We start from the raw sequence: 12,978 nt of genomic DNA on the forward strand, positions 1-12,978 counted from the left end.
TGTATACCTAGTGAATAGAGTGGTTGAATTTTGAGGTTGGAAAAGCTATTAGAAATTACCCTATGGATACTCCCATTGATATAGAAATCTACTAACAGCTCAGCTTTTTGATGGGAAGCCATCCAAGTGATCTCAGCTTGAATACTTTCTATGACTTAGTATCTACTTTCTAGCAGAGGCTCATTCTACTAGTGGGCAGATCTCATCCTCAGCCAGGTCTTACTTATATTGAACAGAAATTACCTCTCTCTAACATCTATCCATATGCTTGGGTCTGCTCCTTGGAGCTCACAGAAGAGTTCAACTCTAGCTTCCCTATGGTAAATACTTGATGGCTGTCCTATCATAGCTCCTCATCTCCAAGCTTGATATTTTCACACTCCCCCAAGCATTCTTTTAGATGACATCATCCTGACAGCATCTCTCTCCATGCTCTCTGGTTGCCAAGGACCCTCAATGTATGAATATAATCATATAAAATTTGTGGAACATCCAAGAGGATGTTGTCTAATTCTCACTCTTACTAATTTTCACCTACATGCAATATTTCTATTAACATAGACAAAAAACTGTATGAGCCCTCTCAACAATGACCTTTGGTATAGAATTAAAGAGCCCAGATCTCCAGGGTTCATATACTGTCTCCTCCTTTTACTAGGTATATGACTTTAGGCTATTAATCTCTTCATGACTCAGTTTCCTTACCTGTAAAGGAAGAATATGCACAGTGCCTGCTGTGAGAACTGTATAATAATACCTGTAAAGAGCTGAAAATAGCATCTGGAACATGGCAATTGCTCAATCAATGTCAGGCATTAGTTTGGAATAAACTAAATACTATTGTCCTTTATGCGACTTTCTAAAGTGGTTCAATTTCATCATGAATGTCTTGATCATATGTTCAGTCTACAGATACCTTTGTTGTCCTGATTACCTCGCTCAACAAATTAGCTATTCTTCTTAGGCTTGTGTTATCCACAAATTTGATAATTATGGCCTACTTGTCTTCAAGATAATGAAAATGTTGAGTAAGATAGAACCAAGGAGAGAATTTGAGGCATCCACAGAGTGTTCTTAAATTACAAAATGCTTTCCTGCCTTCTCATTTGAGTTAGATATCATTAGTCCTATTTTTCAGATGAAAAATTAAGACCCCAAATTGTAAAGGTGCTTGCTTGTTTAAGGACACAAAAATAATAAGTGATTAAGCCAAAACTGAAATCTAAGAATCCTTGTTACCTCAGTGTTCTTCTGATACAATTAATAAAACAGCTAAAAACTCACATTGACTTTATCTTCCACATTTTTAAAAATCTTCTCCATATGGTATAAAGGATGCTGAGTGAGAACACCAACTTGGGAATGAGACAAATATGTTTTGGAATCTCTCAGTTCCACTGCTGAATCACTGGGATGACTTTGAACATGTTAATTTCCCTAAAGCTCAGTTTTCTCATTTGTAAAATTGGTACAGTAATAATACTTACCTCATAGGTTTGCTGTAGGATGAAATGAAGTAATGTATGTGAGGTGCTCATCACAGTACCTGTGCATCCACTATATGCTAGTTGTGATAATTCCCATTCTTAACAATATTATCCATGAAAGATCATCAAATACCTTACCAAAGGCACAGTATTACTTCTTTTGGCATCATTCTGATTAAACTGCTTGCTTTAAAATAAAATAACAGGGTGCCTGGGTGGCTCAGTTTGTTAAGCAACTGCCTTCGGCTCAGGTCATGATCCCAGGGTTCTGGGATCGAGTCCCACATCAGGCTCCCGGCTCAGCAGAGAGCCTGCTTCTCCCTCTGACCCTCTCCTCTCTCATGCTGTTTCTCTCTCGCTTGCTCTCTAATAAATAAATAAATAAAATCTTAAAAAAAATAAAATAAAATAAAATAACAACAACAAAAGCCTTGAAATTCAACTCATATGGAGATCTGGGGTTGGGGACTACAATTCCAATTTCCAAAGTTATATCCCTGAATTTTCCCAGAGTTAAAGATTAGTGTCCACTTTTAGAGACAGAAGACCACTTGCAATTTATAAATTATAGTTCTTCTCCTCACACCAGTTCTACAGCCAAGATTTCAAAACTAATGAGGTTTAATCACAAGTATTATTATTATTATTATTATTATTATTATTATTACTTCTACAGGCTGAACTGTGATGCTGTACTATGGTTTTGAATAGTATGATAACCAGATCAGATCAGTTTTGACACAGAGTTGTTCCATGACAAAAGCTGTACTCCAACTTTAGTCATCCCCTATGTGTAGTACCTGGTCACTAGTTTTAAGAGCGACTGGTTAAAAAAAAATGTGTGGATGCTAGCAGTTACCATTCCCGCTACTGAAAATACAAATTCAAAGCACGTTAGGACCAACTGTGGGTCTCTGGCACCAACTGGACACCCAATGGTAGATGACAAAGGATTCACTGCTCCTATTTCCCTGGGTCTCAAGAAATGGGGGGAAAAACTCATTAACAGAAAAAATTTGCCTGGATACACCATGAGAACCAGGGAGCTCATATTCATCCCAATATTCATTATATAGATTGTATGTGAGAAAGGAGTAAGCCCACAGTAACATCTTAAGGAGAAATAATAACTACTTTTATTTGCATAGGCGCTCTTACTTCTGCCTTATGTCTGAAAAGTGATTATCACTTGATAGAAATAAAATTGTAATAGCACGAATATAAATTTAACGTGAGATTCAAACACAATTTTAATATTTATTTTGTGGAGATAAACAGTAGCAGCACATCTGAATATAAAATGTATTATAAATCAAGCCAAGGATTCACAAACTAATCCCATTTTAAATATATTTATTCATGGTGGCAGAGAATGAGGCAGTGTCAATAATTTGGCACCAAGGGCTTCCCTTGCTGGAGTGAAAAGGAAGTCCTTGAGAACATCATTATTCTACCTCCATGTACATACTGTGCCCTAGAGGATCCTTGAAAACGAAGCTGATTCTAGGGGCTTCAGCTCTGAAGGGTTCTGGAGACAGAGAAATGACAAGGAGGGGACATGTTGTAATCTGAGAGTCTTTTTCATGTGGCTGCTCTCTGTAGACAAGATTGAAAACCCGCCTGCCACCGAGTAGATGAAGATGCCAGTGACCCCGAGCATACAAACCACCGATATCTACGGGAGACTCAAGTGGGTGTGGCAGAGTCAGTTCCAGGGGAAGCAAATTATACCAATGTCCTCCTGTCACAGGCAGGATAAAAATGTACCTACAGTGAATGAAAAGGCAAAATCCTCCCCATGCTGTCCGGAATGAGTTTTTGGAGTGGCTTGGCTCCGACCAGAGCCTCTTCCAACAACCAGGGCTCCACCTCTGTGAGTGAATCTTTGCAAGATGTGAAACTGCCATTCTCCATCTTAGTTTCATGTCTGTTTCCTTCCTAGGAAGCAACCTGCCATTTTGTATGCATTTTCCTTTGTTTTTCTTTTGTTATTCCCCCCCATTAATTTCCAACCCCAGATCTCCATATGAGTTGAACAACAAAACAAAAAAACCTCTTTTCTTCACTATTATATCCCTAGACTCCTGCCAGAGTGCCTGGCACCCACCAAGTAAATTTTCATAAATATTTGCAAAGTAACGAGCGAATTCTCTACCGATGATACCTATAAAGGAACTTCTTAAGCCAGGGATGATGTATTTGCATTATTTTGTATGTCAAGTGTGATGAGTCACCAGTGACTTCCAGGAGAAGGTAAATCTAGGCTCCATGGAAGCTGAGAGTGAGGCAGCAGATTCTTGCCACTCCTATCTTCCACCCCTGTTGGAACAACTACAGTGAATACAACTACGGTCACACGTTAAATCGGAATGAGGCATAGGAAGAGGGTGGGGGCAGGCATCCATAATTTTTAAATCTCTCCTCAGTGGTTGAGAGCCACTGAGCTGCCTTCTTCTTGGGAATTTGATTGGCCAATCCCAACAGCAGGCCCTGAGTGAGATGGGAAGAGGGACAACTGAAGGGAGAGGAAGCCTCTAGACCAGACACGGCTCAGAAACTCAGGTCAGCCCACCTGGCTGCACCCGTGTCCACCTGTGCCCTCAGCATCATAGAATCACTGCTCTTGCCTCTGCGTGCGGCCCATGTGCCCTCCACTTTCCACAATAATCACTGCTTCATAACTGCAAAGCCATGGATTTCTCAGTGCTAAATATGAAGAAGAAAAGAACATTTATTCAGAAATTCTTGATTTATGGTAAACCAGATGTAAATCTCAGGATGAATCTCGTGTGGGTCATGAAGATTTTTGTACAAACCCACAAAATGTCCAAGAAAAGTAAATAATGAGTGTCTAACTGCCCTCTGTATAATTTGGCTAATTATACAACTCTCAGATTATAGCAGTGCTTGGGTAAACATAATGATATCTTATGTGCCACAAATTCCCTAGGTTTAGTTAACCAGTTACTTTTCTAATGCTTCAGGTATCATTAGAGCCATCCTATAATAAATGTTGGATCACTATGTTGTACACCTGAAACTAATATAATATTGTATTGTCAATTATACTTCAATTAAAAAAGCCATCCTCATTTAAAAATAAGCAGATGTGCATCATAACAGAGCTCCAAATTTAACCCCAGATACCTAATAAATGTATAAAAGGGAAAAAAATTGTCTATTCTTAATATGCTATTTAATTACAAGGTTTGAGAAAGAAATAATACATGTTAATGATGAAATTAAAGGCTTTAAGATCTAATTTGATTACATTCTGTGAACATTGGTTATAACTTGACTAGCAGCTAAATTTATCAAGATGCCTTTCCCATTCACATGGGGCTAAAAGCAATTTTCAAGCAAGAGGCTAGATTCACAGTGGATTGTTAGTGTTGGATAACTTTTATCAAACAGCACCTCTTGCTCTGGATCTATTAGCTGGCAACAAGCATATACCAAGCTAAGATGATGCCCATAAATAGTGCCATTAGCTTCTTGTATCGAAGACAAAGGTGTCTAATGGACCAATATCCCACACTTCCCCACAGCAGCAGGGCTTACTTTACAATGGGTTATTATGCTAATACATTGTAAAATAGTATACAAGAACGTGGCTTTAATGTATTTACCCCTGTAGACAAGGAGGGGGAAAATGCTTTGCAAGCAATTATCATGACTTATTACACTATCTAAAAAACAATTACTGTAAACTCATGTGTTTCCGTTTTCTAAGTTTATTACCGTTAGCATGCACACAGTGAATATAATCGAGCCAGCCACTCAAAACCTCACTTACAAACAGAGCACCTTGAGTGAGGGGAAGGGAGGATTTGTGCATCCAGCCCCTCTCTGCTCCCCACCGCCATTGTTTTCCCACCTCAGAAAGGACTTTTCTTCTTGAATGCACCAAGTACTTTTAAGAAAGGAATTGAACAATGGCTGTAATTTAGAATGCAATTAGGTGAGCCACTTCTCCCTTTTTTACCTCCAATTACCCACAGCAACCTGCACACAGCTACCACCACCTCCTCCTCTCAGTCCCAGCTGTTATTCTTGAATATCAGATCAGGGCAATGTAACTCAGCCAGAGAAGCTGAGTCTAACAGAGGTCCCCAGAGGAATCTGGCTAAACCAAAGCACTTCTCACCCCTTCTGCCCTGCTGACAACATCTGTTAGGCCAGTTCCCTGGGGCCTTATGCATCTTCATTGAAAACTCTCCAGACTTAAAGTTCACAATAACTAGTCTGCTGACTCTCTTCTCTGGTGTGTCTCAAAAATGTGTGCCGCATGAAAGAGAATTGACTCTGTGAAAATGGACTAAATGAACATGGTCTTTTCAAAACACAAGTCTGACCGTGCCCTCCTCTTCCACTTCCCTTAAAACCTCTCATTATGGTTTGTAAACCCTGCATGATCCAGTCCCTGCTCACCTCTAGCCCTTTCTTACCAAGTCCCTCGATCTCTTGCACCACAGGGCCTTTGTACATGCTGTTTCTGCTGCTCGTAAAACTCCCCCTGCATCTAGTTAAAGCCTAACCAAAACTTCAGACTTCATCTTAAGTTTCCCTTCCTCTGACCTCCCTAATTAGTTAGATCCCTTGCCCTACCTACCCCCTGCCGATGTTATTCTCTCAGGCTACCACATTCCTCTCCTCCAAAGCCTTTACCACATCTGCAAATTTAGCCCTTATTTGTATACTTCTTTGTTTAACATTGGTTTTCCACACCAGACTCCAAGCTCCATGAAGGCAGTAATCCATCTACTTTATTTGCCACTATATCCCCACTAGAACAGTGTTCAGTGCATAATCAGTTCTCAGTAAATATTTCTGAATGAATAAAATATATGAACAAAGTTAGAAAGATAAAAAATAATCATGTATGCAAGCACCAGAATCACTAACCCAGAGCATGGGTACTGGGACCTGGTGAGAGATAGACCAATATAGATAATGTAGAATCAACTGTAGTAGTCATCGACAATACAAGATAAATTATAACAATTTAGAAGGAAGAAATAAACAGAGATGAGAGAATGTGGAGGATTTTGGAGACAGAAAGCCTAGAAACTAGGTGACAAATTGAGTTTTAAATTGGGTGTGTGTTGGGGGTTGGTAATCAGCAGCATCCGATACAGCATGAACCAAGAAGAGTAGTTCAGGATCGAGCAGAGAATTTGCCTAGGAGGTGAGCAAGACAGCAAGACTGACTGCAGTTTTCAGTGGAATATTGGGGATAGGAGCCAGATGTAAGGTGCAGGGATGTAAGAGGAAATTGAGGAGAGACAGAAATCAACCAATACTTGGCAGCCTCAGTACTAAGTGAAGAAGTGCTTCAGGATGGAAGAGATGGATCCGAGTGAGAGCGGAGCGGAAGAAGTCCGAGGGCAGGGTGGTGGGCAAGCAGTAAAAAGACCAGGAAGAGCCCTACGTGGCCAGGAAGCAGGCAGGGAGCCAGGACCCTCAGGAAACCACAGGAGGCAGAACTCGGACAGGAAGATTAGCTGAGGGAAGAGGCAGACTGCCTCCCAGGAAAGTACTAGCTAGCAAGGCGAGGGAACACAAAGACAGGAATGAAGAGGTGGCGAGAGGCACAGAGGAACCAGTGGGGCCGCCAGGATGCAGCCTTAGTTGGTCCCAGGAAGGAAAAAGCAAGGACTTCGTCTGTAAGCCTAGTCTGGGGAACAGAAAGCTGTGCATGTTCCCATGAAAGGAAGCTTGGGGCACAGGCTTTTCATGCTTTGTTCTGCAAAAAGAGGAGGAAAAAGCAACCTCTCCCACTCATGTTAAGAATGCAAAGGCCTCTTCTAGGGCAGGGGAGGAGGAGAACTTCTAGAAGTTGTGTGTTTGGAAGCACCAGTTGTCACCAGAACGCTGAGTTCCCAGAAGATCCCTCCGGGCCATCTGTCAGGGGCAGGGCTGAGCATCAGTAAGGGCGCAGCAACCCAACGGCCTAACCAGACCCGGTGCATCTCCACAGCGGTATCGGGCACTTTCTCCAGGACCTGTCAATTTGGGAGCCTCACTCTAATGAAATGATGGATGGCCAGGCTGAGAAGGAGAACCACAGTCCCTGGGCCCTGGAAGGCCCCTGGCCATCGGAGCTGCACTCGGTTCTGAGGAAGGCCTGCAGGGCTCTCCTCAGGTGGAACCACCATCATCAAGAAGCATTAGGAGGGGAGGGCACGCATGGTGGAGCCACACACAAGTTGGCAGCCCTGGAAAGGGGAGTTGGGGGGAAGAAGAATTACTACTGAGAGCCCCAGAGTTTTTTCCAAACATACTTTTAATTGATGGGCCCATTATATCCTTTCCAAAGGCATTTTTAAAACTTAATAAATGACTGCTTACTATGGAGCACAATACAATCCCTTACAAGTTAAGCTGTTCTCATGAATCACTTGTAATTACTGGGCATTTTCAAGCCCAGGGGTTGTATAACTATATTATTGTATTCCTGTGATTTTATGAAGTCAAGACAAGGAAACAAATCATGGTAACTGAATTAATCTCTTCACCAAGAGCTTATAATAATCAGCAGAAAACTTAAAAATCCCATAAACCAAAAAAAAAAAATCTATTAAATCATCAGGTCTTTTTCTAACTACTACTTGGTTTGTTTACTCCCAAAAGGGGAGGCTAGAAGGGGAGAAGGTGGGCAGGGGAGGGAGACAAGGATGGGAGGAAGAGGCTGAGGGCCAGAGAGGGAGAGAAAGGGGAAGGGAGAAGCCTGCAGGGGAAGTGGAAGAAAAGGGAGGGGCAGAGAGGAGGGCAGGAGGAAGGCAAGAGAGGAAGAGAGGCAGGAAATCATATTAGTTTCCTAGGGCTGCTATAAAAAATTGCCACAAACTTAGTGGTTTAAAACAACACAAATTTATTCTCTTACAGATCTGGAGGTCAGAAGCCTAAATCAAAGTGTTGGCAAGACTGTGCTCCTTCTGGAGACTTCACGGGGAGAGTCTGTTTCCTTATCTTTTCCAGCCTCTGGCTGCCACCTGCATTCCCTGGCTCATGGCCTTTTCTTCCATCTTCAGAGTGTATCACTCCAACCTCTGCCCCTTTTGTCCCACCTCCTCCTCCTGCCTTCCACCTTCTTGCTTCCCTCTTATGAAAGAAGCCTGGTGATTACACTGGAACCCCCCCCCCCCCGCCCCAGATAATCCAGGATAATTGCCCCATCTCGAGATTATTAACTTAATCACATATGTAAAAATGTTTTGCCATGTAAAGTAATGTATTCACATGTTCCAGGGAGTAGGATATGGACATCTGGGGAAGGGGGACATTATTCAGCCTGCTACAGGCAAGGGGAAGGATTCCAACTGAATGTGAAAGTTCTGTCAAGTGGGACCTCTCTGCCATTTTGATTTCAAATGACCTTCAAGTCATGTTGTAAGAATGGCTTTTTAAAATTGCCCTCTCTAGAAAAAATGCAGAATGTGCCATGCAGCCTTTTCAGCAATTTTATCAAAACACATTCACATCTATAATCTGATGTTCTCCTCCAAACATATCTTGTCATATAAGACAGTTTATCCCTAGTTGCAAATAAGAAAAGCCTGGCCAACTTGCAGCGCCCCCCCTCCACCCGCCCCCAATCACCTAGGGAGCCACCAGCAGCTCAATAGGACTAGCCTGCCACTTCTCTTTCCACGGCATGACACTTAGCTGCATTTTTATTATAGCTTTTTGTAAGGAAAAAAAATAGATGAAATCAAAGACTTTTAGATCTTTCAAATTATTTGAAAAAAAGATCATATGGTTTGCCCTCCCCAACCCACATTTATCCTGACAAGCCCATTCCTGTGATCCAGGCGTGGTCACTCTGCATAGATACTTCCAGGGACATGGAGCTCATTATTCTGCAAGTTAACCCACTCACAAGCACTCCTCTGCAGGGTCTATTTCCAAAGATAGTCCTAGTGAATCCTGGCGCCAGAACAAAGGTGGTCTTACATGGAAGTACGGCCTGATGCAGGATGACATACAGGTGTGGCTCAGGGTCAAATATCATCCTGCAGGACACATCTCCACAAGCAGTCCATTGGAGATTCCCTGAGAAGTCTGAACCCCAAAGTCCTTTTCCTCTTTATTCATCTGCCACTAACTTGTTGAATGGTGTTGGTTAAACTGCCCCCCTTTGTATGGAGCTGGTCCAAGGCCAAGCTTAGCAGGACGCTTTTGCATGATGGTCAAGAAGATGGAGCATGAAGCTAGCCTAGCTGCTACCTACTTGATGTCAAGCAAGTTCTTGATCTCTCTGAGCCTCAGCTTCCTCAACTATAAAATTGGGAGAGTTAAACTTCACGTGCATGATAGGATCATGACGATGATAAGGGAGATGGTGTGTGCCAAGTGCTTAGGACAGTGTCTACAAGAGTAGCTCTTATTCCAGAGACCTGAGCTCTCTTTCTATGTCTGACTCTGTAGCTTTTTGTCTTCCCACACCATGACATTAGGACTGGGTATATCTCCCCTTGGCAAAATCCCTTTGCACCACCTTTGCAACCTCTCAACACATACACACACACATCATAATTGCCATGCTTATCAATGCTCTCAGGATGCTTCTAGTTCATTCAGCACTTTGCTGTGTTGGGCGCATTGGGGCACACAAAGAAAAATAAGAGTCTGCTTTCTCAGAGTTTTAGGTTTAGGCAAAGAGAAGGTCCATGGGCAAATAACTATAATGCAAGATAAAATATCATAAGGTTCTAAGACAGATTTGTATAAATAATGTGCTATGAAGTTTTAGAGGCTGGAGAAAACAACACTGGCTGAGAGTGGGTAAAAGGGGGCTATAGAAGTCCCACTCACTGGTCTTGACCCAAAGATGCCAATGTGACAAAAGAAAGAGCATTGCAGGCAAGGAGGATACTTATAGGGAATGGGCATTCTTGATATATTTGGTGGACCCAATCTGGTCCTCCACTTTGCAGACCCAGAAAACCGATTTATTCAGGAGCCTGAGAGTGGAGCTGGCACTCAAGGTAGACTCACATTAACTACACTCGGTAGCCTGATGTATAACAGCAGATGGTCAATATATTGCTTCCTTTGAGCAGTACATGGATTACAGTAATCACATCAGAATGGCCATTGTATATTTTCCCTGAAAGCAAATCATAATCAAAAAGTTGGTGACTGGGGGAGCGGAGCAAGATGGCGGAGGAGTAGGAGACCTGGATTTCATCTCCTCTCAGGAATTCAGCTGGATAGGGATCAAACCATTCTGAACACCTACAAACTCAACGGGAGATTGAAGAAAAGAAGAGCAACGGCTCTCTCATCAGAAAAGCGGCCACTTTCTGGAAGGTAGGACGTGCGGAGAAGTGAATCCGTGGCGATATTCGGGAGGATAGATGGCCGGGGAGGGGCCTCCGTCAGCCGCTTCTGGCAAGTGATAGAACCACGGAGCACAAAATCGGAACTTTTAAAAGTCTGCTCCGCCGAGGGACGTCACTCCGGTGGCTAAGCGGGGGGTGGAACCCTCCGGGACAGTGTGGTCTCAGGACCCTCGGGGTCACAGAAAGACCGGGGGTGCCTGAGTGTGGCAGAGCTCCCAGGTATCGGAGCAGGGAAGCCGGCTGCAGAGGCGGAGCCCAGGCGCGGGCTCTCAGCTCGGGGTGGCCATAAACCGTGATCCGCGGCCCAGTCGGGCCCCTGCTCCTCCAGCAGGGACCCAACAAGCGGCAGATCCGGGGAGACTCACCTTCCTCCCCCGGGAGGAGCGGCGGGCGAGCGCACCGCAGGGATCTGCTGGGTTTGGAGACCCCACCCGGGCTCGGGTGCCAGAGATAGAAACGTGCGGTCACAGGCCGGGTGAGCACGGAGTGCGGCCGGAGACCGGGGAGACGGGAGTGACTGACGGCTTTTCTCTGGGGGCTCACTGAGGAGCGGGGCCCCGAGTGCTCGGCTCCTCCGGGGCGGAGATTGGGAGGCCGCCATTTTCACTCTCCGCCTCCAAAGCTGTACGGAAAGCTCACAGGGAACAAAAGCCCCGGAGAGCAAACCCGAGCAGATTACTTAGCCGGGAGGGGGCAAGGGCAGGGCACTTCCACTTCCGGCAGAGACATTTGGAAACCACGGCAACAGGTCTCTCCCCAGATCAGTGAGAACAGCCGGCCAAGACCAAGTTTGCCGATCAGTGAGAAAGGCAGAACTCCAGCACTAGGGGACTACTGCACATAGAATTCACGGCTTTTTTACCATGATTCTTTAGTCTTTTAAAGTTAATTTTTTTTAACTGTCTTTTTGTCTTTTTATTTCTTTTTGAATTTTTCTTTTTCCCTTTTTCAACCAACATCTTATCAATCCCTTTTTAAAAAAAAAACAACATTTTTATTTTTCATTTTTAGAGTCATATTCTATCCCTTCATAGTAGTTACCCATATTTTTGGCTTATATATATAAGTTGTTCTCTCTTTAAAATTTTGAGATAGTTTCTTCTAACAGATTAAAATATACCCTAAATCTCTAGTACATGGTGTTTTCTATTCCCCTGCCTGATCACATCCTCTCCTTTTTTTTTTCTTTTTCTTTTTTCTTTTTTAAATCCTCTTCTTTCTTTTTTCAAACAACTTCTTATCAATTCCTTTTATAAAATTTTTTATAATTTCCATTTTTACAGTCATAGTCCATCCCTTCATCATATCAATCCTTATTTTTGTACATATATAAGTTTTTCTTTCTTTAAAATTTTGGGAGGCACTTTCTTCTAAAAGACCAAAATACACCCCAAATCTAGTGTGTGGCATTGATCTATATACCATATAGATCATATTTGATCACATTCTGGTTTTTCTTTTGTTGTTGTTGTTTTGTTTTGTTTGTTTTTGTCTTTACCTTTATCTTTTTCTTTTTCTTTTTTTTCTTTTTCTTTTTTCTCTCTTTCCCTTTCTTATCCCACTACTTCAGGTCTTTTCTGATTTGTTTAGAGTATATTTTCTGGGGACGTGGTTACTCTGCTAGCATTTTGTTCTCTCATTAATCTATTCTCCTCTGCACAAAATGACAAGATGGAAAAAATCACCTCAACAAAAAGAACAAGAGGTAGTACCGACTGCCAGGGACCTACTCAATACGGACATTAGTACGATGTCAGATCTAGAGTTCAGAATCATCACTTTAAAGATACTAGCTGGGCTTGAAAAAAGCATGGAAGTTACTAGAGAAACGCTTTCTGGAGAAGTAAAAGAGCTAAAATCCAACCAAGTAGAAATCAAAAAGGCTATTAATGAGGTACAATCAAAAATGGGGGCGCTAAGTGCTAGAATAAATGAGGCAGAAGAGAGAATCAGTGAGATAGAAGACCAAATGATGGAAAATAAAGAAGCTGAGAAAAAGAGAGATAAACAACTACTGGATCACGAGGGAAGAATTCGAGAGATAAGCGATACCATAAGACGAAACAACATTAGAATAATTGGGATCCCAGAAGAAGAAGAAAGAGAGAGGGGGGCAGAAGGTATAATGGAGCAAATTATAGCAG

The 12,978-nt window shown here is 42.6% G+C and overlaps 1 long non-coding RNA gene across 1 annotated transcript in view; it reads left to right on the forward strand.

The window, feature by feature from the left end:
- LOC123834774 (uncharacterized) overlaps positions 1-8,622 on the forward strand; it is a 31,119-nt gene extending 22,497 nt beyond the window's left edge. The window contains exon 4 of the long non-coding RNA XR_006788500.1: positions 8,376-8,622. This is a non-coding gene — a long non-coding RNA (uncharacterized LOC123834774). The remainder of the gene's footprint in view (positions 1-8,375) is intronic.
- The last annotated feature ends 4,356 nt before the right edge of the window (positions 8,623-12,978 follow it).

Source organism: Mirounga angustirostris, unplaced genomic scaffold, assembly GCF_029215605.1.
Source record: "Mirounga angustirostris isolate CCGP_5_RB_7025 unplaced genomic scaffold, mMirAng1.0.hap1 SCAF_1, whole genome shotgun sequence".
NCBI classification, from domain to species: Eukaryota; Metazoa; Chordata; class Mammalia; order Carnivora; family Phocidae; genus Mirounga; species Mirounga angustirostris.